This window comes from Schistocerca cancellata, chromosome 7, assembly GCF_023864275.1.
Source record: "Schistocerca cancellata isolate TAMUIC-IGC-003103 chromosome 7, iqSchCanc2.1, whole genome shotgun sequence".
Taxonomy (NCBI): domain Eukaryota; kingdom Metazoa; phylum Arthropoda; class Insecta; order Orthoptera; family Acrididae; genus Schistocerca; species Schistocerca cancellata.
Genome location: NC_064632.1, coordinates 438,709,782 through 438,727,054, shown reverse-complemented (window position 1 = coordinate 438,727,054; position 17,273 = coordinate 438,709,782). Strand labels below are relative to the sequence as shown.

Sequence of the window (17,273 nt, the reverse complement as noted above, 5' to 3'; positions counted from 1 at the left end):
ATACAGGCACCAGAAGCTTTGTAGGCGTCAGAGAAAAATAAATATTAGGTAATGCAAGCTAATGTTAGAGCGCTAGAGTGTATTTAAGCAGTAGTCTGAGTGAAACTATGTGAGTGAGAAAGATTTGGAACATGCAGCTATCTTGTGTAAAGTTGATGTAAGGTTTCCAAATGTTGTGTGTGGCAGTAGGTGTGTGTTATGAAATGACGTGATTGAGACAGTAGGAAGAGATGTTGTGACAGCTGAGTGTGATACTGAGGAAGAGAAGAGGCTTTTGCCTGTGCTAGGCTTAGTCTTAATCTTAGGCTTAGACTGGCTGTGATTTGTGTCAGGTTTGCCAATGAGCTGAAGGGGTGCTAGTGACATGTACTTGTGTCAGTGTTGTTGTGGTTTTGGTGTGCTTGCTGACTTGTTATTAGAGTGACGTTTTAGATGTGCATTGGTGATGTAAGGGATAGGTTTATCGCCAGTTTTATCATGTTCTGTTGTGAATGAAAGAGAGTGGAGGAGAACTGCGTAAATGGAGAGCATAGTTTGTGACAAGTGGGTGCAGATATGAAGCGAAACTTGTGTAGGTGGCTGAGGGTATTAGCAGCTGATGTGAGACATGAGAGAGGGAGATTGCGAAAAAAATGTGGACCGCTTCACGATTTTGCGTGTCATCCTTACGCAGGGGCAATGCTAATCTTCTCTGTATCGTTCCAATTTTAGTATATGTACCGCCGAAGCGAGTACATTCGAGGAGCCCTCTGAAATGGTATATATAGTTATGGCGTCGCGTCAAACATGGTTCGGCTTGGACGTAGCTTTACGCAGCTCTGGCGAGGAACACAAGGCCTGCCGAGTGCTAATCTGTCAATTAATTACTGCGAGGTGTCGTTATTAGTAAGTGGCAGCTCTGTCAACTGTATTATTTGGCAGTATTGGATGTAAAACTTAGATCGTAGAGTCACTTGCTCTCGCAGCATCCACCCAGAGCAGCAGCAGCTTCACACAGCTGCCGCTAGGCGGCAGCAAGACGTGTTGGCACCTATTGACGCCATGTTCTTACATCCCGAATTTAGTGTCTTACAGGCATACCTATGAAGCACACTTCTCTAATGTGTGGGATAAATGACTCTGATTGGAGCTGGTAGCAGGTCTTCAAGACTCTCAAAACAAGTGAATATTTTTGCGAAACTGTCTTCACTGCTAACACAAATTTCATTACTCTTGCAGTGGTACTTTCTTATGATACTAATCGATTTAATGACAGAGTCGCATATGTAAGGCAACTTTTAACTCACACATCAAGTACACCACAAGAAGACACAGTCTGTGACCATGTAAATTATTGAGTAACTCCACAGACACCAAGCATGGTCCTATTCATCCAATGGCGCCAGATGACAATTGTGACTGCAAGAAGAGACACAGTAGCCTCACGAACCATTAAAAACAGCATTCATATTGCACACTTTGAAACACAGCAGTGTAGGTCATTACTAGGGCATGGATGGGTGAATGCGAGTTGTGTGAGGAATGATGGACATAGTTCCGTTTTCAGTACAATACCAGGTGATATATTTGTGTTGATCCAAGTTTACACAGGGCAGGTCTACTTGACAACAGTGAAACACTGTGATGGAGATGTGTGAATGAGCCTAAAATATTGAGGGGACTTGTGGTAGGAGAAACCAGGTTAGCATTGTGTTAGTAGCTATAGTTATGTTCCTGGGAAATGTCAATCAGATGTAATCCAGCTTGGTGAATGTTGTTATTGCAGGAAGAATTGCTAGTGCAAAACAAAGAGTGATAGATTTAGTATCTGAAAGCAGTTAACAACTGAGTAGCTGTTGGTGTCATGTGAGACAAACTGGTTTGTGATGTTGTTGTCTATTCCAAAATCTTGAAGCTTGCTAGTGTTTTGTGTCTAGACTGGCTCTGTATCTGCTTATGTGGTAGAGCTTCTGTGTATGTGACATAATGAATATTGCATGCAGAGATTGTCCAATCTTTCTCCTAGACACAGGATGAGAGGTGCATCAGCTGCAATTATGAACAGCATCGACTTGTATGACATTGATGGGATTCAAAGTGCTGTCACTGCAGGTGACACCTCACCAGATTCTTAACTGAAGCATATCTGCCTGTGTAATGAGCCACTGCCCTTCAGCTAAAAACCAACTATTACAGCAAATCTGTGGTGAAGCAGCATGTCATGTACAAATTTCACTGGTGTGACCCACAAAGTATTTTCCCACATGTCTGGCAATCAGCCACTACATATAGTTACCTAAATTAATTTCAAAGGTGTCAGTTAATGAATACCACAACACTGAAGTGTTTAGAAAGCAGACCAGTATGCTAATATTAACATACAGTGTTATATGTTAATATTAGCATACTGGTCTGCTTTCTAAACACTTCAATGTTGTGGTATTCATTGGCTGACACTTTTGAAATTAATTTAGGTAACTATATGTAGTGGCTGATTGCCAGACATGTGGGAAAATACTTTGTGGGTCACACCATCGAAATTTGTACATGACATGCTGATTCACCACAGATTTGCTGTAATAGTTGGTTTTTAGGTGACGGGCAGTGTCTTATTTCACAGGCAGATGTGCTTCAGTTAAGAATCTGATGAGGTGTCACCTGCAGTCTGTATTATGAGGGCTGCAGCTGGATAGCAAGGCCACTAGGAAAGTTACTTGAAACATAATGTTAAATGAACTTCCTGTAAAGGGGTAGCTTGCACACTTAATGATTAAAGAGACATCTTCCTTCACATGTTTATTTATGCTGCTGAAACAATTATGGCATCAGCTACAGCCATGAAGATGAATAGAGATAAATGTTGTAGGTCTGTGTGCAGACAGTATGTGATAGTGGCATACAGGCACCAGAAGCTTTGTAGGCGTTAGAGAAAAATAAATATTAGGTAATGCAAGCTAATGTTAGAGCGCTAGAGTGTATTTAAGCAGTAGTCTGAGTGAAACTATGTGAGTGAGAAAGATTTGGAACATGCAGCTATCTTGTGTAAAGTTGATGTAAGGTTTCCAAATGTTGTGTGTGGCAGTAGGTGTGTGTTATGAAATGACGTGATTGAGACAGTAGGAAGAGATGTTGTGACAGCTGAGTGTGATACTGAGGAAGAGAAGAGGCTTTTGCCTGTGCTAGGCTTAGTCTTAATCTTAGGCTTAGACTGGCTGTGATTTGTGTCAGGTTTGCCAATGAGCTGAAGGGGTGCTAGTGACATGTACTTGTGTCAGTGTAGTTGTGGTTTTGGTGTGCTTGCTGACTTGTTATTAGAGTGACGTTTTAGATGTGCATTGGTGATGTAAGGGATAGGTTTATCGCCAGTTTTATCATGTTCTGTTGTGAATGAAAGAGAGTGGAGGAGAACTGCGTAAATGGAGAGCATAGTTTGTGACAAGTGGGTGCAGATATGAAGCGAAACTTGTGTAGGTGGCTGAGGGTATTAGCAGCTGATGTGAGACATGAGAGAGTGAGATTGCGAAAAAAAATGTGGAACGCTTCACGATTTTGCGTGTCATCCTTGCGCAGGGGCCATGCTAATCTTCTCTGTATCGTTCCAATTTTAGTATATGTACCGCCGAAGCGAGGACATTCGAGGAGCCCTCTGAAATTGTATATATAGTTATGGCGTGGCGTCAAACATGGTTCGGCTTGGACGTAGCTTTACGCAGCTCTGGCGAGGAACACAAGGCCTGCCGAGTGCTAATCTGTCAATTAATTACTGCGAGGTGTCGTTATTAGTAAGTGGCAGCTCTGTCAACTGTATTATTTGGCAGTATTGGATGTAAAACTTAGATCGTAGAGTCACTTGCTCTCGCAGCATCCACCCAGAGCAGCAGCAGCTTCACACAGCTGCCGCTAGGCGGCAGCAAGACGTGTTGGCACCTATTGACGCCATGTTCTTACATCCCGAATTTAGTGTCTTACAGGCATACCTATGAAGCACACTTCTCTAATGTGTGGGATAAATGACTCTGATTGGAGCTGGTAGCAGGTCTTCAAGACTCTCAAAACAAGTGAATATTTTTGCGAAACTGTCTTCACTGCTAACACAAATTTCATTACTCTTGCAGTGGTACTTTCTTATGATACTAATCGATTTAATGACAGAGTCGCATATGTAAGGCAACTTTTAACTCACACATCAAGTACACCACAAGAAGACACAGTCTGTGACCATGTAAATTATTGAGTAACTCCACAGACATCAAGCATGGTCCTATTCATCCAATGGCGCCAGATGACAATTGTGACTGCAAGAAGAGACACAGTAGCCTCACGAACCATTAAAAACAGCATTCATATTGCACACTTTGAAACACAGCAGTGTAGGTCATTACTAGGGCATGGATGGGTGAATGCGAGTTGTGTGAGGAATGATGGACATAGTTCCGTTTTCAGTACAATACCAGGTGATATATTTGTGTTGATCCAAGTTTACACAGGGCAGGTCTACTTGACAACAGTGAAACACTGTGATGGAGATGTGTGAATGAGCCTAAAATATTGAGGGGACTTGTGGTAGGAGAAACCAGGTTAGCATTGTGTTAGTAGCTATAGTTATGTTCCTGGGAAATGTCAATCAGATGTAATCCAGCTTGGTGAATGTTGTTATTGCAGGAAGAATTGCTAGTGCAAAACAAAGAGTGATAGATTTAGTATCTGAAAGCAGTTAACAACTGAGTAGCTATTGGTGTCATGTGAGACAAACTGGTTTGTGATGTTGTTGTCTATTCCAAAATCTTGAAGCTTGCTAGTGTTTTGTGTCTAGACTGGCTCTGTATCTGCTTATGTGGTAGAGCTTCTGTGTATGTGACATAATGAATATTGCATGCAGAGATTGTCCAATCTTTCTCCTAGACACAGGATGAGAGGTGCATCAGCTGCAATTATGAACAGCATCGACTTGTATGACATTGACGGGATTCAAAGTGCTGTCACTGCAGGTGACACCTCACCAGATTCTTAACTGAAGCATATCTGCCTGTGTAATGAGCCACTGCCCTTCACCTAAAAACCAACTATTACAGCAAATCTGTGGTGAAGCAGCATGTCATGTACAAATTTCACTGGTGTGACCCACAAAGTATTTTCCCACATGTCTGGCAATCAGCCACTACATATAGTTACCTAAATTAATTTCAAAGGTGTCAGTTAATGAATACCACAACACTGAAGTGTTTAGAAAGCAGACCAGTATGCTAATATTAACATACAGTGTTATATGTTAATATTAGCATACTGGTCTGCTTTCTAAACACTTCAATGTTGTGGTATTCATTGGCTGACACTTTTGAAATTAATTTAGGTAACTATATGTAGTGGCTGATTGCCAGACATGTGGGAAAATACTTTGTGGGTCACACCATCGAAATTTGTACATGACATGCTGATTCACCACAGATTTGCTGTAATAGTTGGTTTTTTGGTGACGGGCAGTGTCTTATTTCACAGGCAGATGTGCTTCAGTTAAGAATCTGATGAGGTGTCACCTGCAGTCTGTATTATGAGGGCTGCAGCTGGATAGCAAGGCCACTAGGAAAGTTACTTGAAACATAATGTTAAATGAACTTCCTGTAAAGGGGTAGCTTGCACACTTAATGATTAAAGAGACATCTTCCTTCACATGTTTATTTATGCTGCTGAAACAATTATGGCATCAGCTACAGCCATGAAGATGAATAGAGATAAATGTTGTGGGTCTGTGTGCAGACAGTATGTGATAGTGGCATACAGGCACCAGAAGCTTTGTAGGCGTTAGAGAAAAATAAATATTAGGTAATGCAAGCTAATGTTAGAGTGCTAGAGTGTATTTAAGCAGTAGTCTGAGTGAAACTATGTGAGTGAGAAAGATTTGGAACATGCAGCTATCTTGTGTAAAGTTGATGTAAGGTTTCCAAATGTTGTGTGTGGCAGTAGGTGTGTGTTATGAAATGACATGATTGAGACAGTAGGAAGAGATGTTGTGACAGCTGAGTGTGATACTGAGGAAGAGAAGAGGCTTTTGCCTGTGCTAGGCTTAGTCTTAATCTTAGGCTTAGACTGGCTGTGATTTGTGTCAGGTTTGCCAATGAGCTGAAGGGGTGCTAGTGACATGTACTTGGGTCAGTGTAGTTGTGGTTTTGGTGTGCTTGCTGACTTGTTATTAGAGTGACGTTTTAGATGTGCATTGGTGATGTAAGGGATAGGTTTATCGCCAGTTTTATCATGTTCTGTTGTGAATGAAAGAGAGTGGAGGAGAACTGCGTAAATGGAGAGCATAGTTTGTGACAAGTGGGTGCAGATATGAAGCGAAACTTGTGTAGGTGGCTGAGGGTATTAGCAGCTGATGTGAGACATGAGAGAGTGAGATTGCGAAAAAAATGTGGAACGCTTCACGATTTTGCGTGTCATCCTTGCGCAGGGGCCATGCTAATCTTCTCTGTATCGTTCCAATGTTAGTATATGTACCGCCGAAGCGAGTACATTCGAGGAGCCCTCTGAAATTGTATATATAGTTATGGCGTCGCGTCAAACATGGTTCGGCTTGGACGTACCTTTACGCAGCTCTGGCGAGGAACACAAGGCGTGCCGAGTGCTAATCTGTCAATTAATTACTGCGAGGTGTCGTTATTAGTAAGTGGCAGCTCTGTCAACTGTATTATTTGGCAGTATTGGATGTGAAACTTAGATCGTAGAGTCGCTTGCTCTCGCAGCATCCACCCAGAGCAGCAGCAGCTTCACACAGCTGCCGCTAGGCGGCAGCAAGACGTGTTGGCACCTATTGACGCCATGTTCTTACATCCCGAATTTAGTGTCTTACAGGCATACCTATGAAACACACTTCTCTAATGTGTGGGATAAATGACTCTGATTGGAGCTGGTAGCAGGTCTTCAAGACTTTCAAAACAAGTGAATATTTTTGCGAAACTGTCTTCACTGCTAACACAAATTTCATTACTCTTGCAGTGGTACTTTCTTATGATACTAATCGATTTAATGACAGAGTCGCATATGTAAGGCAACTTTTAACTCACACATCAAGTACACCACAAGAAGACACAGTCTGTGACCATGTAAATTATTGAGTAACTCCACAGACACCAAGCATGGTCCTATTCATCCAATGGCGCCAGAAGACAATTGTGACTGCAACAAAAGACACAGTAGCCTCACGAACCATTAAAAACAGCATTCATATTGCACACTTTGAAACACAGCAGTGTAGGTCATTACTAGGGCATGGATGGGTGAATGCGAGTTGTGTGAGGAATGATGGACATAGTTCCGTTTTCAGTACAATACCAGGTGATATATTTGTGTTGATCCAAGTTTACACAGGGCAGGTCTACTTGACAACAGTGAAACACTGTGATGGAGATGTGTGAATGAGCCTAAAATATTGAGGGGACTTGTGGTAGGAGAAACCAGGTTAGCATTGTGTTAGTAGCTATAGTTATGTTCCTGGGAAATGTCAATCAGATGTAATCCAGCTTGGTGAATGTTGTTATTGCAGGAAGAATTGCTAGTGCAAAACAAAGAGTGATAGATTTAGTATCTGAAAGCAGTTAACAACTGAGTAGCTATTGGTGTCATGTGAGACAAACTGGTTTGTGATGTTGTTGTCTATTCCAAAATCTTGAAGCTTGCTAGTGTTTTGTGTCTAGACTGGCTCTGTATCTGCTTATGTGGTAGAGCTTCTGTGTATGTGACATAATGAATACTGCATGCAGATATTGTCCAATCTTTCTCCTAGACACAGGATGAGAGGTGCATCAGCTGCAATTATGAACAGCATCGACTTGTATGACATTGATGGGATTCAAAGTGCTGTCACTGCAGGTGACACCTCACCAGATTCTTAACTGAAGCATATCTGCCTGTGTAATGAGCCACTGCCCTTCACCTAAAAACCAACTATTACAGCAAATCTGTGGTGAAGCAGCATGTCATGTACAAATTTCACTGGTGTGACCCACAAAGTATTTTCCCACATGTCTGGCAATCAGCCACTACATATAGTTACCTAAATTAATTTCAAAGGTGTCAGTTAATGAATACCACAACACTGAAGTGTTTAGAAAGCAGACCAGTATGCTAATATTAACATACAGTGTTATATGTTAATATTAGCATACTGGTCTGCTTTCTAAACACTTCAATGTTGTGGTATTCATTGGCTGACACTTTTGAAATTAATTTAGGTAACTATATGTAGTGGCTGATTGCCAGACATGTGGGAAAATACTTTGTGGGTCACACCATCGAAATTTGTACATGACATGCTGATTCACCACAGATTTGCTGTAATAGTTGGTTTTTTGGTGACGGGCAGTGTCTTATTTCACAGGCAGATGTGCTTCAGTTAAGAATCTGATGAGGTGTCACCTGCAGTCTGTATTATGAGGGCTGCAGCTGGATAGCAAGGCCACTAGGAAAGTTACTTGAAACATAATGTTAAATGAACTTCCTGTAAAGGGGTAGCTTGCACACTTAATGATTAAAGAGACATCTTCCTTCACATGTTTATTTATGCTGCTGAAACAATTATGGCATCAGCTACAGCCATGAAGATGAATAGAGATAAATGTTGTGGGTCTGTGTGCAGACAGTATGTGATAGTGGCATACAGGCACCAGAAGCTTTGTAGGCGTTAGAGAAAAATAAATATTAGGTAATGCAAGCTAATGTTAGAGTGCTAGAGTGTATTTAAGCAGTAGTCTGAGTGAAACTATGTGAGTGAGAAAGATTTGGAACATGCAGCTATCTTGTGTAAAGTTGATGTAAGGTTTCCAAATGTTGTGTGTGGCAGTAGGTGTGTGTTATGAAATGACATGATTGAGACAGTAGGAAGAGATGTTGTGACAGCTGAGTGTGATACTGAGGAAGAGAAGAGGCTTTTGCCTGTGCTAGGCTTAGTCTTAATCTTAGGCTTAGACTGGCTGTGATTTGTGTCAGGTTTGCCAATGAGCTGAAGGGGTGCTAGTGACATGTACTTGTGTCAGTGTAGTTGTGGTTTTGGTGTGCTTGCTGACTTGTTATTAGAGTGACGTTTTAGATGTGCATTGGTGATGTAAGGGATAGGTTTATCGCCAGTTTTATCATGTTCTGTTGTGAATGAAAGAGAGTGGAGGAGAACTGCGTAAATGGAGAGCATAGTTTGTGACAAGTGGGTGCAGATATGAAGCGAAACTTGTGTAGGTGGCTGAGGGTATTAGCAGCTGATGTGAGACATGAGAGAGTGAGATTGCGAAAAAAATGTGGAACGCTTCACGATTTTGCGTGTCATCCTTGCGCAGGGGCCATGCTAATCTTCTCTGTATCGTTCCAATTTTAGTATATGTACCGCCGAAGCGAGTACATTCGCGGAGCCCTCTGAAATTGTATATATTGTTATGGCGTCGCGTCAAACATGGTTCGGCTTGGACGTAGCTTTACGCAGCTCTGGCGAGGAACACAAGGCGTGCCGAGTGCTAATCTGTCAATTAATTACTGCGAGGTGTCGTTATTAGTAAGTGGCAGCTCTGTCAACTGTATTATTTGGCAGTATTGGATGTGAAACTTAGATCGTAGAGTCGCTTGCTCTCGCAGCATCCACCCAGAGCAGCAGCAGCTTCACACAGCTGCCGCTAGGCGGCAGCAAGACGTGTTGGCACCTATTGACGCCATGTTCTTACATCCCGAATTTAGTGTCTTACAGGCATACCTATGAAACACACTTCTCTAATGTGTGGGATAAATGACTCTGATTGGAGCTGGTAGCAGGTCTTCAAGACTCTCAAAACAAGTGAATATTTTTGCGAAACTCTCTTCACTGCTAACACAAATTTCATTACTCTTGCAGTGGTACTTTCTTATGATACTAATCGATTTAATGACAGAGTCGCATATGTAAGGCAACTTTTAACTCACACATCAAGTACACCACAAGAAGACACAGTCTGTGACCATGTAAATTATTGAGTAACTCCACAGACACCAAGCATGGTCCTATTCATCCAATGGCGCCAGAAGACAATTGTGACTGCAACAAGAGACACAGTAGCCTCACGAACCATTAAAAACAGCATTCATATTGCACACTTTGAAACACAGCAGTGTAGGTCATTACTAGGGCATGGATGGGTGAATGCGAGTTGTGTGAGGAATGATGGACATAGTTCCGTTTTCAGTACAATACCAGGTGATATATTTGTGTTGATCCAAGTTTACACAGGGCAGGTCTACTTGACAACAGTGAAACACTGTGATGGAGATGTGTGAATGAGCCTAAAATATTGAGGGGACTTGTGGTAGGAGAAACCAGGTTAGCATTGTGTTAGTAGCTATAGTTATGTTCCTGGCAAATGTCAATCAGATGTAATCCAGCTTGGTGAATGTTGTTATTGCAGGAAGAATTGCTAGTGCAAAACAAAGAGTGATAGATTTAGTATCTGAAAGCAGTTAACAACTGAGTAGCTATTGGTGTCATGTGAGACAAACTGGTTTGTGATGTTGTTGTCTATTCCAAAATCTTGAAGCTTGCTAGTGTTTTGTGTCTAGACTGGCTCTGTATCTGCTTATGTGGTAGAGCTTCTGTGTATGTGACATAATGAATATTGCATGCAGAGATTGTCCAATCTTTCTCCTAGACACAGGATGAGAGGTGCATCAGCTGCAATTATGAACAGCATCGACTTGTATGACATTGATGGGATTCAAAGTGCTGTCACTGCAGGTGACACCTCACCAGATTCTTAACTGAAGCATATCTGCCTGTGTAATGAGCCACTGCCCTTCACCTAAAAACCAACTATTGCAGCAAATCTGTGGTGAAGCAGCATGTCATGTACAAATTTCACTGGTGTGACCCACAAAGTATTTTCCCACATGTCTGGCAATCAGCCACTACATATAGTTACCTAAATTAATTTCAAAGGTGTTAGTTAATGAATACCACAACACTGAAGTGTTTAGAAAGCAGACCAGTATGCTAATATTAACATACAGTGTTATATGTTAATATTAGCATACTGGTCTGCTTTCTAAACACTTCAATGTTGTGGTATTCATTGGCTGACACTTTTGAAATTAATTTAGGTAACTATATGTAGTGGCTGATTGCCAGACATGTGGGAAAATACTTTGTGGGTCACACCATCGAAATTTGTACATGACATGCTGATTCACCACAGATTTGCTGTAATAGTTGGTTTTTAGGTGACGGGCAGTGTCTTATTTCACAGGCAGATGTGCTTCAGTTAAGAATCTGATGAGGTGTCACCTGCAGTCTGTATTATGAGGGCTGCAGCTGGATAGCAATGCCACTAGGAAAGTTACTTGAAACATAATGTTAAATGAACTTCCTGTAAAGGGGTAGCTTGCACACTTAATGATTAAAGAGACATCTTCCTTCACATGTTTATTTATGCTGCTGAAACAATTATGGCATCAGCTACAGCCATGAAGATGAATAGAGATAAATGTTGTGGGTCTGTGTGCAGACAGTATGTGATAGTGGCATACAGGCACCAGAAGCTTTGTAGGCGTTAGAGGAAAATAAATATTAGGTAATGCTAGAGTGTATTTAAGCAGTAGTCTGAGTGAAACTATGTGAGTGAGAAAGATTTGGAACATGCAGCTATCTTGTGTAAAGTTGATGTAAGGTTTCCAAATGTTGTGTGTGGCAGTAGGTGTGTGTTATGAAATGACATGATTGAGACAGTAGGAAGAGATGTTGTGACAGCTGAGTGTGATACTGAGGAAGAGAAGAGGCTTTTGCCTGTGCTAGGCTTAGTCTTAATCTTAGGCTTAGACTGGCTGTGATTTGTGTCAGGTTTGCCAATGAGCTGAAGGGGTGCTAGTGACATGTACTTGTGTCAGTGTAGTTGTGGTTTTGGTGTGCTTGCTGACTTGTTATTAGAGTGACGTTTTAGATGTGCATTGGTGATGTAAGGGATAGGTTTATCGCCAGTTTTATCATGTTCTGTTGTGAATGAAAGAGAGTGGAGGAGAACTGCGTAAATGGAGAGCATAGTTTGTGACAAGTGGGTGCAGATATGAAGCGAAACTTGTGTAGGTGGCTGAGGGTATTAGCAGCTAATGTGAGACATGAGAGAGTGAGATTGCGAAAAAAATGTGGAACGCTTCACGATTTTGCGTGTCATCCTTGCGCAGGGGCCATGCTAATCTTCTCTGTATCGTTCCAATTTTAGTATATGTACCGCCGAAGCGAGTACATTTGAGAAGCCCTCTGAAATTGTATATATAGTTATGGCGTCGCGTCAAACATGGTTCGGCTTGGACGTAGCTTTACGCAGCTCTGGCGAGGAACACAAGGCCTGCCGAGTGCTAATCTGTCAATTAATTACTGCGAGGTGTCGTTATTAGTAAGTGGCAGCTCTGTCAACTGTATTATTTGGCAGTATTGGATGTAAAACTTAGATCGTAGAGTCGCTTGCTCTCGCAGCATCCACCCAGAGCAGCAGCAGCTTCACACAGCTGCCGCTAGGCGGCAGCAAGACGTGTTGGCACCTATTGACGCCATGTTCTTACATCCCGAATTTAGTGTCTTACAGGCATACCTATGAAGCACACTTCTCTAATGTGTGGGATAAATGACTCTGATTGGAGCTGGTAGCAGGTCTTCAAGACTCTCAAAACAAGTGAATATTTTTGCGAAACACAACTCTTGCAGTGGTACTTTCTTATGATACTAATCGATTTAATGACAGAGTCGCATATGTAAGGCAACTTTTAACTCACACATCAAGTACACCACAAGTAGACACAGTCTGTGACCATGTAAATTATTGAGTAACTCCACAGACACCAAGCATGGTCCTATTCATCCAATGGCGCCAGAAGACAATTGTGACTGCAACAAGAGACACAGTAGCCTCACGAACCATTAAAAACAGCATTCATATTGCACACTTTGAAACACAGCAGTGTAGGTCATTACTAGGGCATGGATGGGTGAATGCGAGTTGTGTGAGGAATGATGGACATAGTTCCGTTTTCAGTACAATACCAGGTGATATATTTGTGTTGATCCAAGTTTACACAGGGCAGGTCTACTTGACAACAGTGAAACACTGTGATGGAGATGTGTGAATGAGCCTAAAATATTGACGGGACTTGTGGTAGGAGAAACCAGGTTAGCATTGTGTTAGTAGCTATAGTTATGTTCCTGGGAAATGTCAATCAGATGTAATCCAGTTTGGTGAATGTTGTTATTGCAGGAAGAATTGCTAGTGCAAAACAAAGAGTGATAGATTTAGTATCTGAAAGCAGTTAACAACTGAGTAGCTATTGGTGTCATGTGAGACAAACTGGTTTGTGATGTTGTTGTCTATTCCAAAATCTTGAAGCTTGCTAGTGTTTTGTGTCTAGACTGGCTCTGTATCTGCTTATGTGGTAGAGCTTCTGTGTATGTGACATAATGAATATTGCATCCAGAGATTGTCCAATCTTTCTCCTAGACACAGGATGAGAGGTGCATCAGCTGCAATTATGAACAGCATCGACTTGTATGACATTGATGGGATTCAAAGTGCTGTCACTGCAGGTGACACCTCACCAGATTCTTAACTGAAGCATATCTGCCTGTGTAATGAGCCACTGCCCTTCAGCTAAAAACCAACTATTACAGCAAATCTGTGGTGAAGCAGCATGTCATGTACAAATTTCACTGGTGTGACCCACAAAGTATTTTCCCACATGTCTGGCAATCAGCCACTACATATAGTTACCTAAATTAATTTCAAAGGTGTCAGTTAATGAATACCACAACACTGAAGTGTTTAGAAAGCAGACCAGTATGCTAATATTAACATACAGTGTTATATGTTAATATTAGCATACTGGTCTGCTTTCTAAACACTTCAATGTTGTGGTATTCATTGGCTGACACTTTTGAAATTAATTTAGGTAACTATATGTAGTGGCTGATTGCCAGACATGTGGGAAAATACTTTGTGGGTCACACCATCGAAATTTGTACATGACATGCTGATTCACCACAGATTTGCTGTAATAGTTGGTTTTTAGGTGACGGGCAGTGTTTTATTTCACAGGCAGATGTGCTTCAATTAAGAATCTGATGAGGTGTCACCTGCAGTCTGTATTATGAGGGCTGCAGCTGGATAGCAAGGCCACTAGGAAAGTTACTTGAAACATAATGTTAAATGAACTTCCTGTAAAGGGGTAGCTTGCACACTTAATGATTAAAGAGACATCTTCCTTCACATGTTTATTTATGCTGCTGAAACAATTATGGCATCAGCTGCAGCCATGAAGATGAATAGAGATAAATGTTGTGGGTCTGTGTGCAGACAGTATGTGATAGTGGCATACAGGCACCAGAAGCTTTGTAGGCGTTAGAGAAAAATAAATATTAGGTAATGCAAGCTAATGTTAGAGCGCTAGAGTGTATTTAAGCAGTAGTCTGAGTGAAACTATGTGAGTGAGAAAGATTTGGAACATGCAGCTATCTTGTGTAAAGTTGATGTAAGGTTTCCAAATGTTGTGTGTGGCAGTAGGTGTGTGTTATGAAATGACGTGATTGAGACAGTAGGAAGAGATGTTGTGACAGCTGAGTGTGATACTGAGGAAGAGAAGAGGCTTTTGCCTGTGCTAGGCTTAGTCTTAATCTTAGGCTTAGACTGGCTGTGATTTGTGTCAGGTTTGCCAATGAGCTGAAATTGTGCTAGTGACATGTACTTGTGTCAGTGTAGTTGTGGTTTTGGTGTGCTTGCTGACTTGTTATTAGAGTGACGTTTTAGATGTGCATTGGTGATGTAAGGGATAGGTTTATCGCCAGTTTTATCATGTTCTGTTGTGAATGAAAGAGAGTGGAGGAGAACTGCGTAAATGGAGAGCATAGTTTGTGACAAGTGGGTGCAGATATGAAGCGAAACTTGTGTAGGTGGCTGAGGGTATTAGCAGCTGATGTGAGACATGAGAGAGTGAGATTGCGAAAAAAATGTGGAACGCTTCACGATTTTGCGTGTCATCCTTGCGCAGGGGCCATGCTAATCTTCTCTGTATCGTTCCAATTTTAGTATATGTACCGCCGAAGCGAGTACATTCGAGGAGCCCTCTGAAATTGTATATATAGTTATGGCGTCGCGTCAAACATGGTTCGGCTTGGACGTAGCTTTACGCAGCTCTGGCGAGGAACACAAGGCCTGCCGAGTGCTAATCTGTCAATTAATTACTGCGAGGTGTCGTTATTAGTAAGTGGCAGCTCTGTCAACTGTATTATTTGGCAGTATTGGATGTAAAACTTAGATCGTAGAGTCGCTTGCTCTCGCAGCATCCACCCAGAGCAGCAGCAGCTTCACACAGCTGCCGCTAGGCGGCAGCAAGACGTGTTGGCACCTATTGACGCCATGTTCTTACATCCCGAATTTAGTGTCTTACAGGGATACCTATGAAGCACACTTCTCTAATGTGTGGGATAAATGACTCTGATTGGAGCTGGTAGCAGGTCTTCAAGACTCTCAAAACAAGTGAATATTTTTGCGAAACTGTCTTCACTGCTAACACAAATTTCATTACTCTTGCAGTGGTACTTTCTTATGATACTAATCGATTTAATGACTGAGTCGCATATGTAAGGCAACTTTTAACTCACACATCAAGTACACCACAAGAAGACACAGTCTGTGACCATGTAAATTATTGAGTAACTCCACAGGCACCAAGCATGGTCCTATTCATCCAATGGCGCCAGAAGACAATTGTGACTGCAACAAGAGACACAGTAGCCTCACGAACCATTAAAAACAGCATTCATATTGCACACTTTGAAACACAGCAGTGTAGGTCATTACTAGGGCATGGATGGGTGAATGCGAGTTGTGTGAGGAATGATGGACATAGATCCGTTTTCAGTACAATACCAGGTGATATATTTGTGTTGATCCAAGTTTACACAGGGCAGGTCTACTTGACAACAGTGAAACACTGTGATGGAGATGTGTGAATGAGCCTAAAATATTGAGGGGTTTTGTGGTAGGAGAAACCAGGTTAGCATTGTGTTAGTAGCTATAGTTATGTTCCTGGGAAATGTCAATCAGATGTAATCCAGTTTGGTGAATGTTGTTATTGCAGGAAGAATTGCTAGTGCAAAACAAAGAGTGATAGATTTAGTATCTGAAAGCAGTTAACAACTGAGTAGCTATTGGTGTCATGTGAGACAAACTGGTTTGTGATGTTGTTGTCTATTCCAAAATCTTGAAGCTTGCTAGTGTTTTGTGTCTAGACTGGCTCTGTATCTGCTTATATGGTAGAGCTTCTGTGTATGTGACATAATGAATACTGCATGCAGATATTGTCCAATCTTTCTCCTAGACACAGGATGAGAGGTGCATCAGCTGCAATTATGAACAGCATCGACTTGTATGACATTGATGGGATTCAAAGTGCTGTCACTGCAGGTGACACCTCACCAGATTCTTAACTGAAGCATATCTGCCTGTGTAATGAGCCACTGCCCTTCAGCTAAAAACCAACTATTACAGCAAATCTGTGGTGAAGCAGCATGTCATGTACAAATTTCACTGGTGTGACCCACAAAGTATTTTCCCACATGTCTGGCAATCAGCCACTACATATAGTTACCTAAATTAATTTCAAAGGTGTTAGTTAATGAATACCACAACACTGAAGTGTTTAGAAAGCAGACCAGTATGCTAATATTAACATACAGTGTTATATGTTAATATTAGCATACTGGTCTGCTTTCTAAACACTTCAATGTTGTGGTATTCATTGGCTGACACTTTTGAAATTAATTTAGGTAACTATATGTAGTGGCTGATTGCCAGACATGTGGGAAAATACTTTGTGGGTCACACCATCGAAATTTGTACATGACATGCTGATTCACCACAGATTTGCTGTAATAGTTGGTTTTTAGGTGACGGGCAGTGTCTTATTTCACAGGCAGATGTGCTTCAGTTAAGAATCTGATGAGGTGTCACCTGCAGTCTGTATTATGAGGGCTGCAGCTGGATAGCAAGGCCACTAGGAAAGTTACTTGAAACATAATGTTAAATGAACTTCCTGTAAAGGGGTAGCTTGCACACTTAATGATTAAAGAGACATCTTCCTTCACATGTTTATTTATGCTGCTGAAACAATTATGGCATCAGCTACAGCCATGAAGATGAATAGAGATAAATGTTGTGGGTCTGTGTGCAGACAGTATGTGATAGTGGCATACAGGCACCAGAAGCTTTGTAGGCGTTAGAGAAAAATAAATATTAGGTAATGCAAGCTAATGT

The 17,273-nt window shown here is 41.5% G+C and overlaps 6 non-coding genes across 6 annotated transcripts; all 6 read right to left on the bottom strand.

The window, feature by feature from the left end:
- Positions 1–628: 628 nt before the first annotated feature.
- LOC126093493 (U6 spliceosomal RNA) lies at positions 629–735 on the bottom strand. The gene has a single exon (XR_007521642.1). It is a non-coding gene; the product is annotated as a U6 spliceosomal RNA (small nuclear RNA).
- A 2,769-nt stretch (positions 736–3,504) lies between these two features.
- Positions 3,505–3,611, bottom strand: LOC126093488 (U6 spliceosomal RNA). Its single transcript, XR_007521638.1, has one exon. It is a non-coding gene; the product is annotated as a U6 spliceosomal RNA (small nuclear RNA).
- A 2,768-nt stretch (positions 3,612–6,379) lies between these two features.
- Positions 6,380–6,486, bottom strand: LOC126093479 (U6 spliceosomal RNA). The gene has a single exon (XR_007521631.1). It is a non-coding gene; the product is annotated as a U6 spliceosomal RNA (small nuclear RNA).
- A 2,768-nt stretch (positions 6,487–9,254) lies between these two features.
- Positions 9,255–9,361, bottom strand: LOC126093432 (U6 spliceosomal RNA). The gene has a single exon (XR_007521589.1). It is a non-coding gene; the product is annotated as a U6 spliceosomal RNA (small nuclear RNA).
- Positions 9,362–12,111: 2,750 nt separating this feature from the next.
- On the bottom strand, positions 12,112–12,218 carry LOC126093431 (U6 spliceosomal RNA). Its single transcript, XR_007521588.1, has one exon. It is a non-coding gene; the product is annotated as a U6 spliceosomal RNA (small nuclear RNA).
- Positions 12,219–14,961: 2,743 nt separating this feature from the next.
- Positions 14,962–15,068, bottom strand: LOC126093429 (U6 spliceosomal RNA). The gene has a single exon (XR_007521587.1). It is a non-coding gene; the product is annotated as a U6 spliceosomal RNA (small nuclear RNA).
- Between the last annotated feature and the right edge of the window lie 2,205 nt (positions 15,069–17,273).